At 40.9% G+C, this 19507-nt stretch overlaps 1 protein-coding gene across 1 annotated transcript in view; it reads right to left on the reverse strand.

Annotated features, from left to right (window-relative positions):
- Positions 1 to 18506, reverse strand: part of jade2 (jade family PHD finger 2) — a 148541-nt gene extending 130035 nt beyond the window's left edge. The window contains exon 1 of the mRNA XM_063895068.1: positions 17686 to 18506. The gene's annotated coding sequence lies outside the window, so the exon portion shown is untranslated. The remainder of the gene's footprint in view (positions 1 to 17685) is intronic.
- Between the last annotated feature and the right edge of the window lie 1001 nt (positions 18507 to 19507).

Here is a 19507-nt window from a genome sequence, read left to right on the forward strand (position 1 = left end):
CACATGATAAAACTAGGGCTGTTCAACACTAGCAGGATTGATTTGTTGATTAATTTAAACAGACAGATCTGTAAAAAGGAATTTTCTCAAAAGCACCACTTTAAATTGTGTGTTTGCAGAGATGCACTAAAATGTTTCTTGGTTTAAAACAATCATACTTGCACAAACTCAGAGGGTCCCTGACAAGGATTTAAGTGGGAAAAAAGGAAGAATACACCAATGAAGGAAGAAAAAAAAACAGCCTCAAGAAATGTTTTTAATCACTTGCCCTGGTTGCATGAGGGTCAATAGAAGAATATATAAAGTGGCACTTAGAGAAAAAAGGAGGGCATGGGTCACGAGAGTCTGAAAGACAGAGAAATGAAGCAAAAGAGAGCAGCAGACAGAGTCAAGAAGTCAAAGGGAGGTTTTAGCGTACCACTACATCGAGGAAGGAAGGCCAAAAGAGGAGGAGGTGGGTTACAACCTCCAGTGTGGGAAACAGAGATTTATGTGGCCATAAAACTGGGCTATTCCCTCTTATATGGGGCTCTTCCTGTACCCTGCCCCCCCCCCCCCCCGACTGCCCTGCACACACTTAACAACTCTGACATTTATGCTGACAGAAAAACACAGCGCTTCTCCACTGCCTCTGACTATTTCCATTCCCAAGTCCTTCCATCTTACTCGTTCCCACTTTCTCCTTTACCTCCCCCTATCCTATCTTCTCTTCCTTACAATAACAGGGACACAAGGAGTCTGCAGAGTAAGGTTAAGCACATTATTGACTTCCAAAGCCTCCCTCTCGCTTCTCTCACTATCCATCTTTTCACCTTTCCCCCATCTGTCTTGCTCACGCTCGTCTTCAGGCCTTTGAGGAGAGTTGTTAAGTACATCATTGACTTCCTCCACTGTGCTACGTCTGTCTGACTTCAAGTTTGCACGCTTGGATTTATCCCAGGGTTTCCCTTCGCCTGTTAAACTCTGAGGCGACCCACTTAAACCACACTCAGGGTACCCATGTTTCTTGTTTTGTTTTTGAATCAGCCCAGTCAAGTTTCTTTCCCCTGACCACCCAAAGGAAAATGTGAACACTCAGAAAAAAAGTGCCGGAAAAAAGTATCTATTTGTAACACCGGACTTCTAAATTGATTGCTTTAAAACGTTATTAGAAGCATTAAGAACAGGGTTTTTTTTGTGGCGGAAAGGACCACAGCCTAACCAAACAAGAATTATTAAAAAGGCTTGAGAACTAAACATTTTATTGGTTCTTGTTTCTGATTTAACCAAACGAACGAAAGACCATTTTTAGCCAGAGATATTGACTCACATATTTCATACCTGTGGCTACAGCTGAGAAGGGTTTTGTGTCGTGATTAGTCAAACTAAGCCAGGCTCAATCCATCAATGTGAACACTTTGATTTTATGGCATTACCTTGAAGAAACTCCTATTTCAAATGGAAAGGTCAGGGTGATATTAAGCTTCTGTTATCTGAAAGCTTTTGAATGCTTCCCAAGTGTTTTAAACTCAATTATTTTAGTTTGTGAGTCAGTAAGGAGCTATGAGCAATGTTTGCTAAGCAAGTCCTAATGTAGCTCCAAGGGTGAAGCGTGTCTCTTTTTCTTGCTCTCTCTATTACCCATAACGGCAGGAACCTCAGTTGAATTCCCAGAGAAACTCCATCAAATAGGCTACATATACTAGAGCTCGAGGGTGGCAAATTTGTAGAGTCGTAGTGCTGGCTCCCAGAAGATTTTAGAGATCAACAGTCAGTCAAGTGCAATAGGCCTTTCTGACGTTTCACAGTAGGAAAACGTGTCACAGTAAGAAAAATGCAGGGGTATAAAATGAAAGATGGTGGAATGCCATAAACAGCCACATAGTTATTTATTGTGCAAAACCCCAACAAACGTAAAAACAGAGCTTTTCAAATCTGGACTACAAGAATGGCAGATCTGACATCAAATACTATTGTACAGTTGAAGTGCTTTTAAATGTAATAAACAGTTAAATATTTAAGGTGGTCAGGCTGGCATGTTTATGTTTAAAATGCTTCTTTGGGACAAAACTAACCTGAAGTGCGTTATTCACCTTTTTCTGTTCATCAAGTTCTTAAGAAGGCGGCTGCAGCTTGAAAATGTGCATTATATTTCTTATTAAATAGGCACTGAAGACACTGTTTTATGCCAAATATATCATAGCGGGTTTTGTATTTAACAGATGGTTGACACTTCAGTTTGGAATAAAAAAATACATTAAGTCAACCACACCCACGTCTCCAAAGAGGGGGAACGTTTTCACACTGACATATCAATGGGTTTGTGGCTAGCTGCTGACATTTGGTTTTCATTTGGTTTGCTGACGATGCTAACCAACCGTTGCTTGGTAAAGTGCGAAAATCTAGAGAAATATTCCCTGTGTGAAGAAGGGCCTTTTGATTCTCCCTATGATTTAGTTTTTTGTTGTTGCTTTTATTATAGCAGCTGTTGGAGAATAATTTTGATTTTGGTACCCTGTCTGCAGCGGTTTTGGTTCTACTTTTCTTTTTAAGTTGGAGTTGTATTGAGCACAAACTCCAAACATAAGCCACTTGCTGCATTGTATGCACATCCAAAGGGAACATTGGACTTAAATATGATGATTTTCTCTTAGTGCTGCACTTTTTCTTTTGCAACGCTGCTTTTTCTTGGAATTTTGACCAGATTTGAGGTCCATTACCGACCACTGTGACAAATTATTGATGCTTAAGTTGTTTAGTCTGCTAGCCACAGCCATAAAAATGACGAATATTTGATTTTTTTACTGTGTCATTGTGAAATGGTTACGAATAAATGTGTTTTTCATGCCATTTATTTTGTTTTTGTTTTTTTAATTAATGCCTACTAACTGATGATTGCAACATATCTATTCAGGCCTTTTCTGTCTGCTGGTATCTGTAGTGAGCAGACTCAGTGTCTCAGTCACATGTAGCTGTCATGGCAGCTGAACCTTTGATTGTAAGCTGACAGGACAGTCTCTTTAACCTCTTGTTCTGTTGGCAGCCTGGTATTTCTGAATGTTCATGTAAAAAGGGAGAACCACTGGCCCGTTAAAGTAAAATAATTGATGGTGATTGGAAATGTCAGTGTATCTGCTTAAAATCCCCCACCCTTCATTTTTGGAGCAGGATCACCTAAGGGAAGATTCCGACTCAGATCTGCAACTGCCAAGAAAAGTCTTTAAGTTCATTTTCTCCCTCACTCCTTTTCTCCACCTGATATCCTTCTTTTTTATTCCTCTCTTCCTCTCATCCTCAGTTCCCAAGTCTCTATGTCTCTCTGTCTCTCTCTTTCTCTCTCTAATGCAGTACATTCAACCCCGTCTCAATCAGTCCAGTGAACCAGAGCCCAGACTGTAGATTGAGATATTTCTTGTTCTCTAGAGAGATGGGAGTGGATGAAGGAGAAAAGGGAAGCGGGAAAGACTCTCAAATGTACAACTTCATCTCAATCAGTCCAGTGAACGAGACGCCAGGTCTGCACTGGGTTACTTTATGAACACAAAAAAAGACAAAAAGAACACAGAGCGAGATAAACTGTGCACGACACTCGATTTGCTGTCTTGCCAAACAGTTTTAACAGATGGTACAGGAATTGCGTGCTTCTATCTCCAGAGCCAGAATTCATATACTTCAAGTCACATCTTTTTTTGTATTCAACTCTTTGACTTTGCTACTTGCCAAATCTGTGGACTGAAATAGCAAATGTTCTTTAAACCACTTCTTCCACATGTGTTGTTTAAGAGGCTCAGTGTCAGGTAGGTTGATTCTAGACCAAATCCTCTACAGCAAGTGATATCTGTTGTGTACATTCAGAAAGATCTATCTCATAGAGAGAACAATGACTTATGGTAAAGGAGGTCCCACATGAATGGATTGTGTAGTTGTTCTCCTCCAATATGGCTACTACCTTTAACCCTTAGCATCGAGTTCCCAAAAAACGTTTCCACAGCAAAAATTCATGAACCGTTTGGTTGTACCCTAAATTTAAATATTTGCTAATAAAACACTGATTTCTGCTCAAACAAATCTCAAATACAGTTTGAATACACAGCAATCCTTGATTTTCCCAAACTGCAGTCACTACAGTTTTCCTCTATTAAAAATCACTATGCAAAACTACAAAAACTTCATTTTTTTAAAGACAGAAATACTGAGATGATTTGTAACTCTTATGTTTGGAACATTAAGACTGGATGAGTTGGATGGATCTAACTTGTTTAAAGCCAGGAATGCAAATCCTGGAGGCCAGTGTGGTTTATACTGTACGTTGATTAAATCAAATAAAAGCATTCACAAGGGACAAACAGGAACATCTCAACAACACGCACATTCAGGTTCTCAGGGATAATGCCACATTTCCCAAATGTCCAAATCTTTTTAATATATAACTGTATGAGATTATATTTTGGATATCTTTACATGATATCTGAGATGTATGTTGTATGATTATCCTGCATTATACTACAAAATGTTTGAAAATTAATCACACATTAAACACAGAAGAGAAACACAGATTAAGAATATCTATATGAGTTTATGCTGTTCTGTAATTATAATACATTTTGTTTTTGGGAAGATTGGTTGGACAAAGCTGATTAAAAGAGAAAAATAAAAGCGGAATTATTAATAATGACCATTATTTTTGGCTGAGGGCCTTTTCACATTGTAATCAAAAAGGATCAATGTATATCAGTGCAGCATTGTGTGTTTTAAACTGCAGTGTCATAGTAAAGGTAGTGTTGCATCATGAACCCAAACTGAACATGCACTTTGTCAGAGCTGAAGCAGGAGAATAGCTGGAGGCAAACAGCTGTCAGAATCAATTAAAACATGCTATAAGGGGGAGAAGAAAAAACTATCAAACTTACAAAGTACAAATAAAACAAATGTTGTTTTGGTTTGTCTAAAAGTTCCTATAAAAAAGAAAAAGAAAAAAAGAGATCCCCTGATTAAATTAAGCAAGTAATGAAGTTTGGAAAGGAGCAACGGAAAAAGATCAATAGCGGACCGAAAAAACAAAGTCAAAGGACAAAAATAAGAGTGATGACCCAAAAGACGAAGGAAGACAGCAATATTATTTATACTCGATAAAATCCAGACTGTAAGAAATATGCTAAGACAGTTAAAACGGAGAAAGACAGCTGGGCTCAGAGAGGCTAACAGGAAAGCTCTGCTCATCTGTGCAAAAAAACTAAATTACATTTCAACACACGAAAGTACACTTTAAAAGCACAACAAGCAGAGAAATGCACAAAACACTAAAAACAAGACCCACCTTAAACCTTAAGCTCCCTATACCCTGCTTTAATCACCTCGCTATATTAAACCAGATTTATTCTGCTAATGAGCTCTTTAATTTAAAAAATAGGCTATTGGTGTGAATATATGAACTATTTGTCTGAAGCAATATGGGGGTAAAAAAGGTTTCCTTGTTAATATGCTGATTGAATAGGTTGGAGGTACTACTGCAAGCAGGATATAAAATTAGCACCTATATCATCAAAATGTGCAAGAGGCATAGGCCTATATATTTGCACAATTCTCTATCGAAAAAACAAATGTAATGTATTGAGAGGCTGGTAAAAACGTAACATTCACTTGCCATTAGGCAAATTGAATAAAAATGTCATTGTTGCACCCTGAATGCAAGTTTGTCTAAGGTCATGTGTGGAATTGTTGTCAACGGTTTGTAAACACACGCAGACAGGCACCATGTGGACAAATGTTCCAGCTTAATGTGATTGTGGTGGCGGAGTAGACTGATGGCATACAATTTGTATAAACATACATCGGCAAACACATTAAAACACACACACTGTTGGCATGCTTTCCGCTGCCCTGTGGCCAAGCTACACTACATTAAAGAGCTATGTGAATGGGTTGTGGCCTATTTTTCTTGCATTGCTCACATTGGCCAGGGGGCAATGAATAAAATGGCGAACAGTGTGGCTATAACTGGACAAGCAGGATTTGCCATGATCCAAAGGTAATCATCACTCTGCTGGAGGTGAAGGAAGTCATCGGGAATTTTTATTAAATGTAATCTTATCGTCTAGACTAGAGATTTCACAAAACTCCTTAAACAGTGAGAATGTTAACGGGGTAAGCAGAATAAATGCAGATGTCAATCAAGCCCAGTCTGTGCAAATCAACAAAGACCCGAGGACAGGTATAAGCAACATGCCTAAAAACTGTTAGTATTTCCTTCAACATGAAATAAAAAAGACATTCAAATTCCACTTCATCAATCATTGCATATACTGTAGGCAGCAATCCTTTATCTGCCACAACTCTGAAGAAAAGTAACAAATAAGCTGAAACCTGAAATTTAAACCCCGCTCACACCACACATTTTGGGTTTAGACAGCCACCTCTAGCTCTCATTTGAATTCCATCAGCTGGTGTAAGCCACATTTCATGTGCATATTTTAGTGTCAGCCCAAAACATTAACTATAAGACAAACAGGGAGAAGGTTGACTAATGCATGCTGGGAAAGCCAGGGTGCCTGGGGAGCTAATTAATTGGCTGACTATGACACTGCCGAGAGCAGGATGTCTGACTGAGCGTTTAAAGGGGACAGTTCTTCTAAATGTGCAAAAGAACAGTCCTAAATAAAAACCACCGTATAACCAAAGTGCAGGTGGGAAAGAAATCACCCGTCAGCTATTTCACGAGTTCACAGGTTTAAAGTAGGGTAATATATTTGGATGTTAGGGGAAACAAGGTAGGTTGAAAGCTGCTATTTCTGCTTGAAGACTAATGGTGTATACTTGATAAAATGTTTCAAGGTGTGTTCACACTCGCAGAATGTTTATAGCACTTTATTCGCACTCCTGAGAATTTCCCCCGTTTAGTTTTGCTCATTTGGGCAGGTGAGATTGATGCCAGTCAAACTGAAGGAACCTGCACCTGAAAACCTCTCAGATTCCGACTCTCAGTCAACACTGATGTGATAAAATGCCATATAGTCTAATCTAAATCTCTGATCTCACTCAAAGAAAGGAGCAAGATTTTTCTTTTAAATTGGGAAAGCTAAAGCCTCATTAGAGTGTGTTAATGCCTCTTGAGTCGCTTGTAACTAGCCAATGAAAATCTAAATAATCCAAAAATGCAACGGATTAAAAACACGCCGTTAATTCTAAAAAAGGTTACCTACACAATGGTTAGCCATATGACGCGACAGAAGAAAACCGAAGTGTCTCCCTTACTTCCTTGTGTATGTTTGCTAGCACTATCACTAAAAAGTTAGGGTTGTGAATAGTTTGATTCATAGATACAAAGATAATCTCCAATGTTAAGACCACATATGTACGCATGTGTTCTGCAAAACACGACTGCATTATTACAGCAGCTTTATTAGTGCAGCCTTTAAAGTTTCATCTGCTTCTTAGTCAAGTCTGCAGGGGCCACTGCAGATGGAAATTAGAAATGAAGTGTCATAAAAGTAAGATCTGTTTGGTTTTGGAAGATCTTGGCAGCAGCATACAACAGTCTACAAAAGGCAAGAATAAATTAAAAAGAATTTGACATTTAGTCCAAAAGCAAAAACAAAATCCATCTACAAGGATACAAAAACTGAATAGTATAACAATTCTTACAGTATCTGGAGCCAGCTTATGCCTGCTTTTAAAATGAATAAAGGTATTATAAGAAATGTTGGCAATTAACTGCCAACTGGCTGTACACTCAACAGTTACAGTTTCATCAGTCAGTTCTAAAGCGTAGTGTAACAGACATACATTTGTACAAACATGTCAAAGATTATGATTATGATGAATTAAAAAGACAGGACGTTTGTTGGACTTTTTCTCTGCCGTCTTTCAGCTCCCAAATCCATCTGACTGGCTGCATCCCATTAGTCATTGTGTCCGTCCGTCTGTCTGCCTGCAAGCTTGCCATCTGTCTTTCTGTCTGTCTGTCTGTCTGTCTGACTGCTTGAATCTTTGCCTTTCTGCCCATCTACCCATTTGCCTGCCATCTGTTTGTCTGTCTGCAAGTATGTTACCCCTCTGCTTGGCTGCCTGTCTGTCTGCCTGTCTGTGTCTCCCTGTGGATGACAGTGCATTTACTTCAGCAGAAACACTGTAGTGGTATGGTGTCTTTTTTTCAACACTTTGCAGCACTTAAGGTCAGCACACTACAACCATTGCCATGATGGTGATCTATTAAGAGAGTGTATCTGCAGAGACCCAGTGGGCAACACACACAGTGCTCTCTTGAGATAAGTAGGCAGTCTAGCTGACAGGACATTAAGTACTGCTGGAACATCTGGACACACACACACACACACACACACACTTTTGTGTATGTATTAAGCACAACAATTCTTTTAAAAAATATATGATGAAACTAGTAGTATATGTAGTGACAGTGCATGCTGTTACACAACCATTTAAAATGACACTAGCATCAACAAAAAAAATCTGTGGAAGAGAAGCTGTTTGCTTAACCACACACACACACACACACACACACACACACACACACACACACACACACACACACACACACACACACACACACACCACACACACACACACACACACACACACACACACACACACACACACACACACACACACACACACACACACACACACACACCTCCTTGAGGAGCCAGAGGTCAGTCAGTTTGATAAAGAATCCTTGCATATAAATTGCTTCATAACAAGCCATGTCTCTAAGGCAGTGCTGTGTGTGTGTGTGTGTGTGTGTGTGTGTGTGTGTGTGTGAGACCTGCCTGCCTAGGGAACAAACAAGCCTTAAGCAACAACCACAGCAGAAAGACACAAAGCTGCTTTCCCTTCACTACTTTCTTCTTTTCTGTTTCCCCAACCTCTCACTTTTCCACATTTAACTTTAAACTGACTCCCTTATCATGTCTTTCCATGACTTTATCACTGTCCAACCATTCTCTCTCTCTCTCTCTCTCTCTCTCTCTCTCTCTCGTTTGTTCTCATCTCACTGTCTGACACTGAATATTTCCTCTTCATCATGGGGGAGAAATGACAGGCATGGTGAGATGGGATGGACAGGAGTGTGCGTTGGTATGTGCGTGGGTTCATTTTTGCATGTGTGTATGTATAACACTTGCCCGTGCAGGGCTAATACTGTGTGTACAAGCAAGACAGCTACAGCTTAAAGGCATGCAGGGAAGACTGCAACACAGACTCACACATTCAAGTCTATTTTCACTTTCTTTTATTCATCCTCCTACCCGACCCATCTTGCCCCACACACACACACACACACACACACACACACACACACACACACACACACACACACACACACACACACACACACACACACACACACACACACACACACACACACACACACACACACACACACACACACACACACACACACACACACACACACACACACACACACACACACACACACACACACACACACACACACACACACACACACACACACACACACACGCCAAGAAAAAAGGAAAGAAAAAAACACATTTGACACACACATCAAACATCCTCATCAGGAGCATGCTAACAGGTGTGCAAGAAAGAAGACAGCAACCTACTCACACTGCCAGACATGAAAGCTGGAAAGCAATGCACACGCATACACACACATTTCTCTTGCTCAGAATAAAATAGGCAGAAATAATCCTTCAACAACCTGTCGTTTCAAGGGGAAGAGGAAACTGGAAAGTGCTCTCTGTTGCATGACAAGTGTATGGTTTAGTCTCTAGATCTGTATTTTACATCAATTCAGTTCTAGTGCAACATTAAGTTTATTATAAATATAAAGTTGTAAATATGCTAGTATGATTAGCCAAGTGACTAATTTAGCAATTTATTTGCATTGCGGATTGATCACATCAGCAATTGTAAGCATAAAGGCAAATATTTGCAGTTTCCTTTACTTCATATTATTTGCTGCTTTTCTGTTAAGCTTATTTCTATGGGTGGCAATTTAAGTCAGTAATATGATATAAAAGAAGAAATCGTCATATTAAAAAGAGCCTGAAAACCTAGCCTAGTTGACACATTATTTTTCTGTCCATTTACTTATTGATAAGTCCTTAAATTGTTGCAGCTATGCCAAGTACACACGGATTGCTGTACTGAAGTTATGTTTATATGTTGTTGCACAGTTAGTCCGACAAACAGGAGGTTGAAGATGTTACCTCAAACACTGCAAGATCGTGATGACATAATTATTATTCCATAATTTTGAAACCAAACAAATTATGTATCAATTGAAAAAATAAAAATCGACAATGATCGAGACCTTTACCCTTAATGTGTGTGATACTATAATACTTGGTTTCAGGCTATTTGAGAAACGAGAATTCAATACCTTCAAAGCAAGCCTTGATGGAATATATTTCTGTGTGAAATACAATATGAGTTGCTGTGCAGACGAGCCCTCTGACACAGTAAGATCTGCAACCAAAAGGTGCAAAACCACAAATAACCCTGAAGCGCACAGACAAAAACCAGAGCTTAACGTCTCACCCAGCAAGTTTAATGGTTTGCGCACGACCTTACTCAATTACCCAGACACACATCCCGTCAATACTCAAACCCATTTAACAGCAGTGGTGAGTCACTCTCTGATGCTGATATCACCATCACTATTCCCATCAGCCATCTCCCCTGTTTGCCCCCCCATTGACTACCCCACGGGGATCCACCGGATTGGAGAAAGCTAGCTCTTTATGTCAAATGCTGCAGACTGTTGTCTCCCTAAAGTGAATTAGATTTCCGTTATTGCTCTCAGGGGATAAAAGCTACCCTAAGTGAAGTGTAAAATAACAAAGAAATAATAGATAGATGCACAGTGCTTGCTGTAGCTAGGTTTAAATGAGAAACACTAACTGTACATTTAGACAACTGAGAGACAGAAAAAATTGTTCTCACAGATTTAGATTTCGATTAATACAAAACTTCCATAAAGTGACCGCATATTTAATGTGTGCAGCCCTACATTGCCTTTTTTCATTCTACACAATACAGAACATTACAATGTCCACTTTAACGTCCCGTATTAAACTATATTTTAACAATATATTGTAGGGCCATATCTATATAAAACATGTCTCTGAAGTGTTTGCTCAAAATACCAAACAGATCAAACCATTGTAGCCATGCCTCATACCCCTCTATTTCAGCCCTGTTCCAAAAGTGCTGGTTCTGGGTCTGTATCTTTAAATGGAAATGAGCTTCTGCTGGCCACACCCCTTTGGAGCGCCCCTTTGGAGGGCCCCTATGGTAGCGGGGGAGCTCCTCGAAGAGAAGGGTTTTCTACCGGCAGATACTCAGCAAACGATGCAGTGATTAAACGCCATATTATGTTTCAAACCACATCAAGCATTATTTCTGAAACAGTATGGAGCTCAAATGTTCCTCTCTCGCGGGGTTTACCACAAGAACAGGACCTTTTATCTTACACATAGTCTCTCCAGTACAGCGTTAGCTCCGAGTGTTAGCGATGCTTGCTAATGTCAACACAGAACATATTACTTCCAAAACACGTCACGCATTGTTTCTGATACAACACATAAGTTGAGCTGTTCTTGTACAGTGCCCTTATATGTATAACATAACAACTTTACTCTAAGTCCCTACTGCAGACATCCTGCCGAATAAACAGACCCACAGAGGCGCTGCGGAGGGGATTCAGCTCACCGACTGTATATGGAGGACAATAGGTTGGGACTTGGGGAAGTTGGCGAGACGTGCCACGTTTTCAGAGATGTGGGAGGAAAAGAGAGAGGGGTGGATTTCCTGACACTTTGTGAGTCACCTTATATACCGGGGACACACGTATAAAAGACATCAAAAAGTGCATTTTCAATAATAGGTGACCACTAAAGATAGCAAAGGTTGGCTTTAAAAAACTTCTCTCTATGAATTAGTGTGTGCTTCACTATCTATGACAAGTGTGTTTGTGACCAGCCTTCAAGTGTAGCTGTAATGAAAAGTGTTACCACTGAGCTGCTCTTGTTATCAGTCGACATGTCATACAAAAAAGTCATGCATACCATGGCCTTAAGTGGTTTTCTTGTTTTTGACACTGGGAGAAAGATAATAGGATAATTATTTTACATTGGCTGGTTATCAATATTTTGAGTGCTACGTGTAAATAGTAAAAAGTGTTGCAATACAACAGTGTCAGCCACTTCTGGAGCAAATGGAAATAAGAAGGGAGGATGGAACAAACTAGGGGAAGTAAGTGAAGGATTGAAGGAAGAGGAAATGAATGAAGGAAGAAACTCTGTGCCCTCACCCATACACACAGGCATACAGTATTGTATTGCAATTGTACACAACATGGCCACACACACCGACCAGAGAGGCGTAGGGCCAAACAAATGTGGCACAGAAATCAAATAGATTTCCTTTATCACCTTGCTGGCTCCAGCCACCAGAACATTAACACAATATTTATTGATGCTGCCACTGCTCCTGCTGCTACTGCTGCATCATGGGAGCGGGAATGAGAGATTGGAAAAGAGAAGGAGGATAGAAAGAAGAGATGAATAAATGGAAAAAAGAAGGAAGAGGCTGAGGTCCAAATAATTTTCTAACTAAGCCTCCCGCTCCGTCTCCTGAAATCTGCTGACAAACAATGAAGGAGGTGAGTCGCAGCCAGCGAGGCTGGGGCGCTGCCAAAAACCCAGGAGGAGAGAGTGCAAAAGGGGGAGGACAGGTGGGAGAGAGAGAAACACAGAGAGAGATAGAGGATTGATCCATCGCTCCTGTCTCCACTGCCATCAGGAGTTCATTAACTCCTGGAAGAGAGTAAAGGAGGGATGAAAAGGACAAAGAGACGAAGGGTGAGCATCCCTGCCTACCACCTTCCTGTTTTTCTCCCTGCACTTCCACCTCCTCCCCCCTCTACTGTCATCTGTCATCTTTCCCTCTCTACATCTCTTCTAGATTCTGCACTTGCCAGCTTTAACTTCCCTTTCTTTCCCATTTGACTTATTATCTGCAAAGTCTGTCTTTATGTTCCGAAAACTCAAAATGTCAGATAAAAGAAAGCGAAATATACCCTCAGCTCTCCTTTCTTTTACTGATTTGAATGTTTTAAATACATATTTGACGCAGATTAAATATCCAAGAATGGCAGTGAGTCAGAAGCTTATTTGCATCATGGATCACCGGGTGTTCAAAAAGCAAAGGAAGTTCTGACATACTGTTTCTGTCTGTTGTTTACTCGCCCTCTCTAAGACAGACACACACACACACACACACACACACACACAAAACTCTTCCCATCAGGAGCTCAGGCAGCATCTGTTAGCCCGTCCATCACTGTGCTTACAGCCCTCAGACTTTCCTTAAGAAGAGTAAAGAGTAGGAGGTATAGCAGGCGGACTGAGAGAAAAAAGCTACATTGAAGATGATTGGAGATGTAATGGATAAAAATCCATGCAGTTCCTCATTTTGTCTATACATGTGAAAAAACATTCAAATAGTCTGACCCAGTTTCCCAGAACTCACTATCTTAAAAAGCCAACTATATAACAATTAAATAAAACACAGAAATACTCAATTTTATATAAATAACAACATCTGAAAATCATACAGTCCTACAGGATTTGAAAACACATGGATGGGCATAAGGGAAATAAAGCATAACATGTGTGAGATATGCACTAATGATATCACTGTCAATTTTGTGGAACCAAATAGACTTCACTACGAACCAGTCACAAAAAATGGATCATTAGTTTTATCTGAAAAAACATCTGCTACAGCACAATGCCCCACTGCTCTTATTCCATCAGTGAGGGACAGCTTTTGCAGGAAAAAGATTTATGAATCGTATTACAATTACTCCTGCAAAAAAAATCTGTGAAATATGTGTACCGTTTCTTTCCTCACCAGTGATGTGTGCAGGTTTGCAGAGATTGCAATAATCTTATACTGACAAGGCTGAGTCACAGGGACAGCGTGGACTTCTTTTTTATGAAAACACCAACTCTCCCTTTGATGTCTGACGTCATCTCCTGCCACTGAAAAGCAGGTTAGCATGCACGCACACACACACACACACTAATGAGGTTATACGCCACAGCTGGGTCATCTACTGAGAGCAAACACTGACAAAACACACACATGTTAATGACTAAAAACTTGCCTGCAGGGTCTTATACAGCATGGGGTTGGTTTCATGTCACACAACTTGTAGAGCGTGACAAAACCTGCTTCTAAAGGTAAGGAGAACAATTCCACACACTCAAGACAAAACATAACCTTAGTGACACACATCAGACCAGTTGAGTTATTTCTAACAGCCAAGATACGACTCCTACAGTTAAACCGTTATTTTTGATTAAGCAATTCATAACTCACATTAATATGAATTCATCTTAAATTTACTGACAGGTGTTTGTATTTGTTTGAGTGTTTGTGTCCTCTAGGTTTCACTTAGAAAAAGCAAGTTTAATAAAAGAAATGTGAAAGTGTTAAAAGTTATTTATATTCATTTCCTGTCTCTTTGCATTCTTCAAAAGAATAAAAGGTTTTTTTTTAAATGTAAATAAGACCTAAAATGTATTGAATTAGAAATAATATAATATTCATAAGTTCCGATATGGGAAAGACATATTGGGACACACACATAAATCCCACTCATCTTAGTAATACCTTTGTGGTCAACATGCTGGTTAGTTAGTCAGGGAGCAGAGCGCAGCAGAGAGCTGGTAACATGAAAGCTAGCTAAACCCCCTGCAGGAAGAGAGAGAGAGAGAGAGAGAGAGAGAGAGAGACACACACACACACACACACACACACACACACACACACACACACACACACACACACACACACACACACACACACACACACACACACACACACACACACACACACACACACACACACACACACACACACACACACACACACACACACACACTTTAGCTCAGTAGGTCCCCATCCTTCTTATCTGACACATATTTCTGCATTACACACATATTTGCCTGAAGCCTTCTTTAGCAAGATATAGGATATGGTTTACGTGACGTAAGCGCTTCATTCATGAACGTCAGCCCCCCCTCTCCTACTCTTCACTACGTTACAGCTAATGCGATACAACGCACCACGTGGGGGTCCTTACCCCCTTTCCCAGCCAATCCTAGCTCACCGCTTAACGCAGCCAACACAAATACACACATGCTACGCTACATCCCCCGCCCACACACACACACACACACACGTGTGCATATGTACACATGTGAGGTTTAAAAAAGGTCATCATGCTCAAGTTTCACATGACAGTGAACAGGGAGAGTTGATACATATGGTCGCATTCGCACACACATTCCTCCGGGCTCAGCTTCAAAGTCATATGATGAGAGGACTCCGAGTTAAAGGTTGATGAAGAGATGATGAGGGGAAAGATGGAGTCATGGATGGATGGATGGATGGATGAAAGGATGGGGAGTAAAAGAGCAGTTGATGGATGGAAGATGAGGAATGAAAGAAGGATAAAAAGGAAAGGGATGGATGAGAAATGGGGGACTGAAACATGGATGATAGGATGGCAGGAAGACAGTGGTCAAAAAAACGGAAGCAAGATGAAAACAGCTCTCATCCCCGTTCACTTGCCTTGTAAACAACCGCTGTCTCCAGGAGAGAGAGCTGAGCCTTGGGGGAGGGAGGGGGAGAAAGAGAGGGAGAGGGAATGAGTGAAAACAAGATAGCACTGCATGTGAAAGATATGACAGACAGAGAGGGGGATAGAGGGATAGAAAGAGAGCTGTTGCCCCCACACACCATGACTCATCTCCGGTTTCATACCCAGCAGGAGAAGGGTTGTGTGTGTGTTTGTGTGTGTGTGTGTGTGTGTGTGTGTGTGTGTGTGTGTGTGTGTGTGTGTGTGTGTGTGTGTGTGTGTGTGTGAGTGAGTGAGTGAGTGAGTGAGTGAGTGAGTGAGTGAGTGAGTGAGTGAGTGAGTGAGTGAGTGAGTGAGTGTGTGTTATGAGAGAGTTTGGAGAGCATGGTACGTGCATCTGTACTTAAATATGTGTTTAGAGTAAGCGATAGGCACACAGAGTTACTGGTCTGACTGTGTGCATAAAATTCAAGCTTGTGTGTGCTGGTGATGGTGAGGTGTCTCTGTGTGTGTGTGTGTGTGTGTGTGTGTGTGTGTGTGTGTGTGTGTGTGTGTGTGTGTGTGTGTGTGTGTGTGTGTGTGTGTGTGTGTGTGTGTGTGTGATGGTGGGAAGTAAAGGGTTGGGGTGAGCTGTCACAACTGGGAACATTTAACAAGTCCCCAGACAATTTCAGCATAATTGACTCAAGGCTACAACCAGTTCAGCTTCACTTGTTTGATCCTTTAAAATAAAAATGTTTGACTTTTAATCTGGACAACTCGATCATATCCGTTAATGATCAACACTAAGACATAATATAATATTCTTTAGAGTACATGCCCACGAATAGCTTCTGAAAATCCAAATCGAAGCAAATGCCCCCTTACACCCCTTTAATCCAGACTGTTGCTTTTTGCTGTTTCTTAGTTAGGCACTTCAACTACTGTAATAAATCTGTAAATAACAAAGCAATATACTTCCACTTTTACTAGTCACCTGGCTGCTATCACACTACTTTAAACACACTACAAAAAATTAGAATAAAACTGTTACTGTTTATTTCTGTTGTTCACCTTGATGTGTATTTTTGTAAATTGTAATTTGTGTAATTCATTTTTCTGATGTAATATTTGTATGCATTTTACCAGCATCTTCCTGCATCCACATGTCAAGTCTTTGTTTTGTTTTATTCATTTTTAAAGATAAGGATGCAACACTCATTTAACCCAGGCACACAGACAGAGCTCTGACTTTGAGGAGGTAAACAACAGCCACTCCCCCCTCTCAAGCCAGCTAGATCTGCACAGCACGAAGCAGGAGGAGGGGGAGGAGAGGGTGAAGGAGGCAGAGAGGAGTTGCTCTAATTCCTTGATGTGTGTATATGTGTGGTTGCGTGCTCAGCCTTCCTAAAAGGAGAGCTGCTCCCCCTGGTTTCCTCTCCTCCCTTTTACTGTGCAGGAACCTGCAAATCCTCCAGGGACTGTAAACGGTTGGTGCCTCTCCACACTGCACCCAGTCCTAACCGTCACACAACTTCATCTCATATCCTCCTATAAATGTGTCAAAAATGTGTGTTTCTGTTTTCACATTCGCTTGCAAGTTACAGCTCACATTCCTGCTGCAAATGGCCCTATTTGTCGCAATTACGCGCAAAAAATAACCACACTTGGACACTCTCCAACTACCCGCTCGCACACTTGATTCTCACCGGGGCGCGTTCACGTTACGTTTGCAGATCTACAACATGGCAAGTTTACCGGGTTAATTTCAGCTTTCTGCAGCATGCACAGGGCTCTGGCTTCAATTTAGGTTAACGTTATGTCCCTTTCTTTTTCACTGCAACATACATGCATGCCCCCTACTACCCCTATGCTTGACCCACATGCACCGCTCAGGCTAACAACACAGCAGCTGAATGAGACTGACAAGCCCGCTGCAAAAGTGCAGACAGAGCCGCTGCCCTGCTGCTAGCCTAGCTCTGATATAGCACTTGCAGCACCAAAGTGGACTTCAGCGGTCCTGCAACCCTCCCACTTTTACACATTATCATGTTGCATATAAATGCTAATGTATTTACCTTGATGGCAGACAGCTTCGGATGCAGAGACGTCCACAGTCCCACAGATTAGGAGATCATTGGGAGCCAGGCACATGTAGTTTTACAGTGGAAGGGTTTAGCAGGAGTTCAGTTTGCCCACCCGGTGCCCTGGCAGGCAGCTAGCAGTGCTGCTAAACAGCCCCGACTCTGGATCCACGTTGGGTGACAGGACTGTCCCTTTCCTTCCCCTCCCTTCCCTCCCCCTCACGGTGCGTGTTGACAGCGCGTCAGCCCTGCAAAGACTGGCCACGGAGTGCAAAATCCGAAATAAAATCCCAAAGTGGCAGCCAGACTGAGTTGCAAATCAACAACAACAAACACAGTGGTGGTCCTGCTGCTGCTTCTCAGGGGTTAGCGTGCTGCGAGGTGCGCACAACATACCTCTCACAGGAAAGCATGTCGCATTTTGCAAAAAGCAGCCCAAACGTGGTGCCAAAATCCGACGGTGTTTTCCTCTCCGGTGCCAAGCGGTAAATGAAGGGGGTGACGGGGAAGCAAGAGGCGTGAAAAAAAGAGGCGTGAAAAAAAAGGAAAAGGATGCTTTATTTCCAAACGATGAGTCAGAAAAGATTGCAAGTCAGTTTCGCAACGTCCCTCCTTCAAAAATAAAACATTGAGTTCTCCTCGTCTTCACTTGCTGCCTCGCTTCCTCTGCCCGGTGATCTTATGTGCACACACCGCTCTGCAAAAATTCACTGGCAGGTCTTTGGGTTCAACCTCTCCCTCCCACCTCAAGAAAAAAAACACAACACAGAAAAATCAGGTCTTATCATCAGCTTGAAAACTCTTTTGGCGCCATATTTATGGCGTACTTTCAATTCACTGTTACCGCAAACTGCACTTCCTACTCTGAGAAATGCAAGATTACTGCGCCTCGAAGAGGAGAGGATGGGCATTGAAGCTTCACCTGCCAATTTTGTGCCTGTACTATAGGCTTCTTTTGTGGAGGAAAGTATTGAAATTACATGTGCCGAAAAGGTGAATTATCATGTGCCGAAAAGCAGTTGCAATTTAAAAGAAAAATAGTTCCTAAAAATAATTGGCTATTTTGTCATGGATGATTCACTCATGTAATGTGTAGTATGAGTGCTTTGAAATATGTTTAATAATTTTATAAAGTTTCATGAGGTTTCTTACAATTAAAATCACATACAAATAATGTTCACTTAAACAACATTTGTTTTCACGATTGCCTGATTGGACTACTTTATGTAGAAAGAATTATGTTAGAATTCAAACGTATCCACAAAAAAAAAAAATCTTACTTTGTCCAATAACTTCATATCAAAATTAAATAGCAGCCTGAACTTTGATTCAAAGTCAAGGTAGTTGCTCTTTAGTATAAGTGATAATATCTCTACTGAGGTGATTGATTTGCTCTCAGTGATTCAAAGGGAATGATTGGCAAGTAAATTACCTTTCTTCACATTTTCTGTCAAATCTATATTTAAAACGGGAGGAGGGTGTTCGATCAATGTGTAATGTATTAGCCTCCACAGCCTTTAAATCACTGTCCTCTGCCTGTTATTAAGCAGGAGTACATTTACTTATAATGTTTCTACAGTCTGACGTTTGAGGAGTGCAATTTTCACAAAACCCCTCCCCCTATATTAAGTATATGCAGCTTTTATTTGTACATCTCTTTGGTGACAGACAGTGGATCAACTGATATTCATCTCCACTCAGCTTTTTTGTAAATGTCTTACTAATACACATTGATGCAGAGCCAGGCGGTAGACTTTAATTAAGGTCGTTCAGGAGAGCAAATGGAATAATTCTCCTTGTATCACACACACACACA

Source organism: Eleginops maclovinus, chromosome 11 (assembly GCF_036324505.1).
Source record: "Eleginops maclovinus isolate JMC-PN-2008 ecotype Puerto Natales chromosome 11, JC_Emac_rtc_rv5, whole genome shotgun sequence".
NCBI classification, from domain to species: domain Eukaryota; kingdom Metazoa; phylum Chordata; class Actinopteri; order Perciformes; family Eleginopidae; genus Eleginops; species Eleginops maclovinus.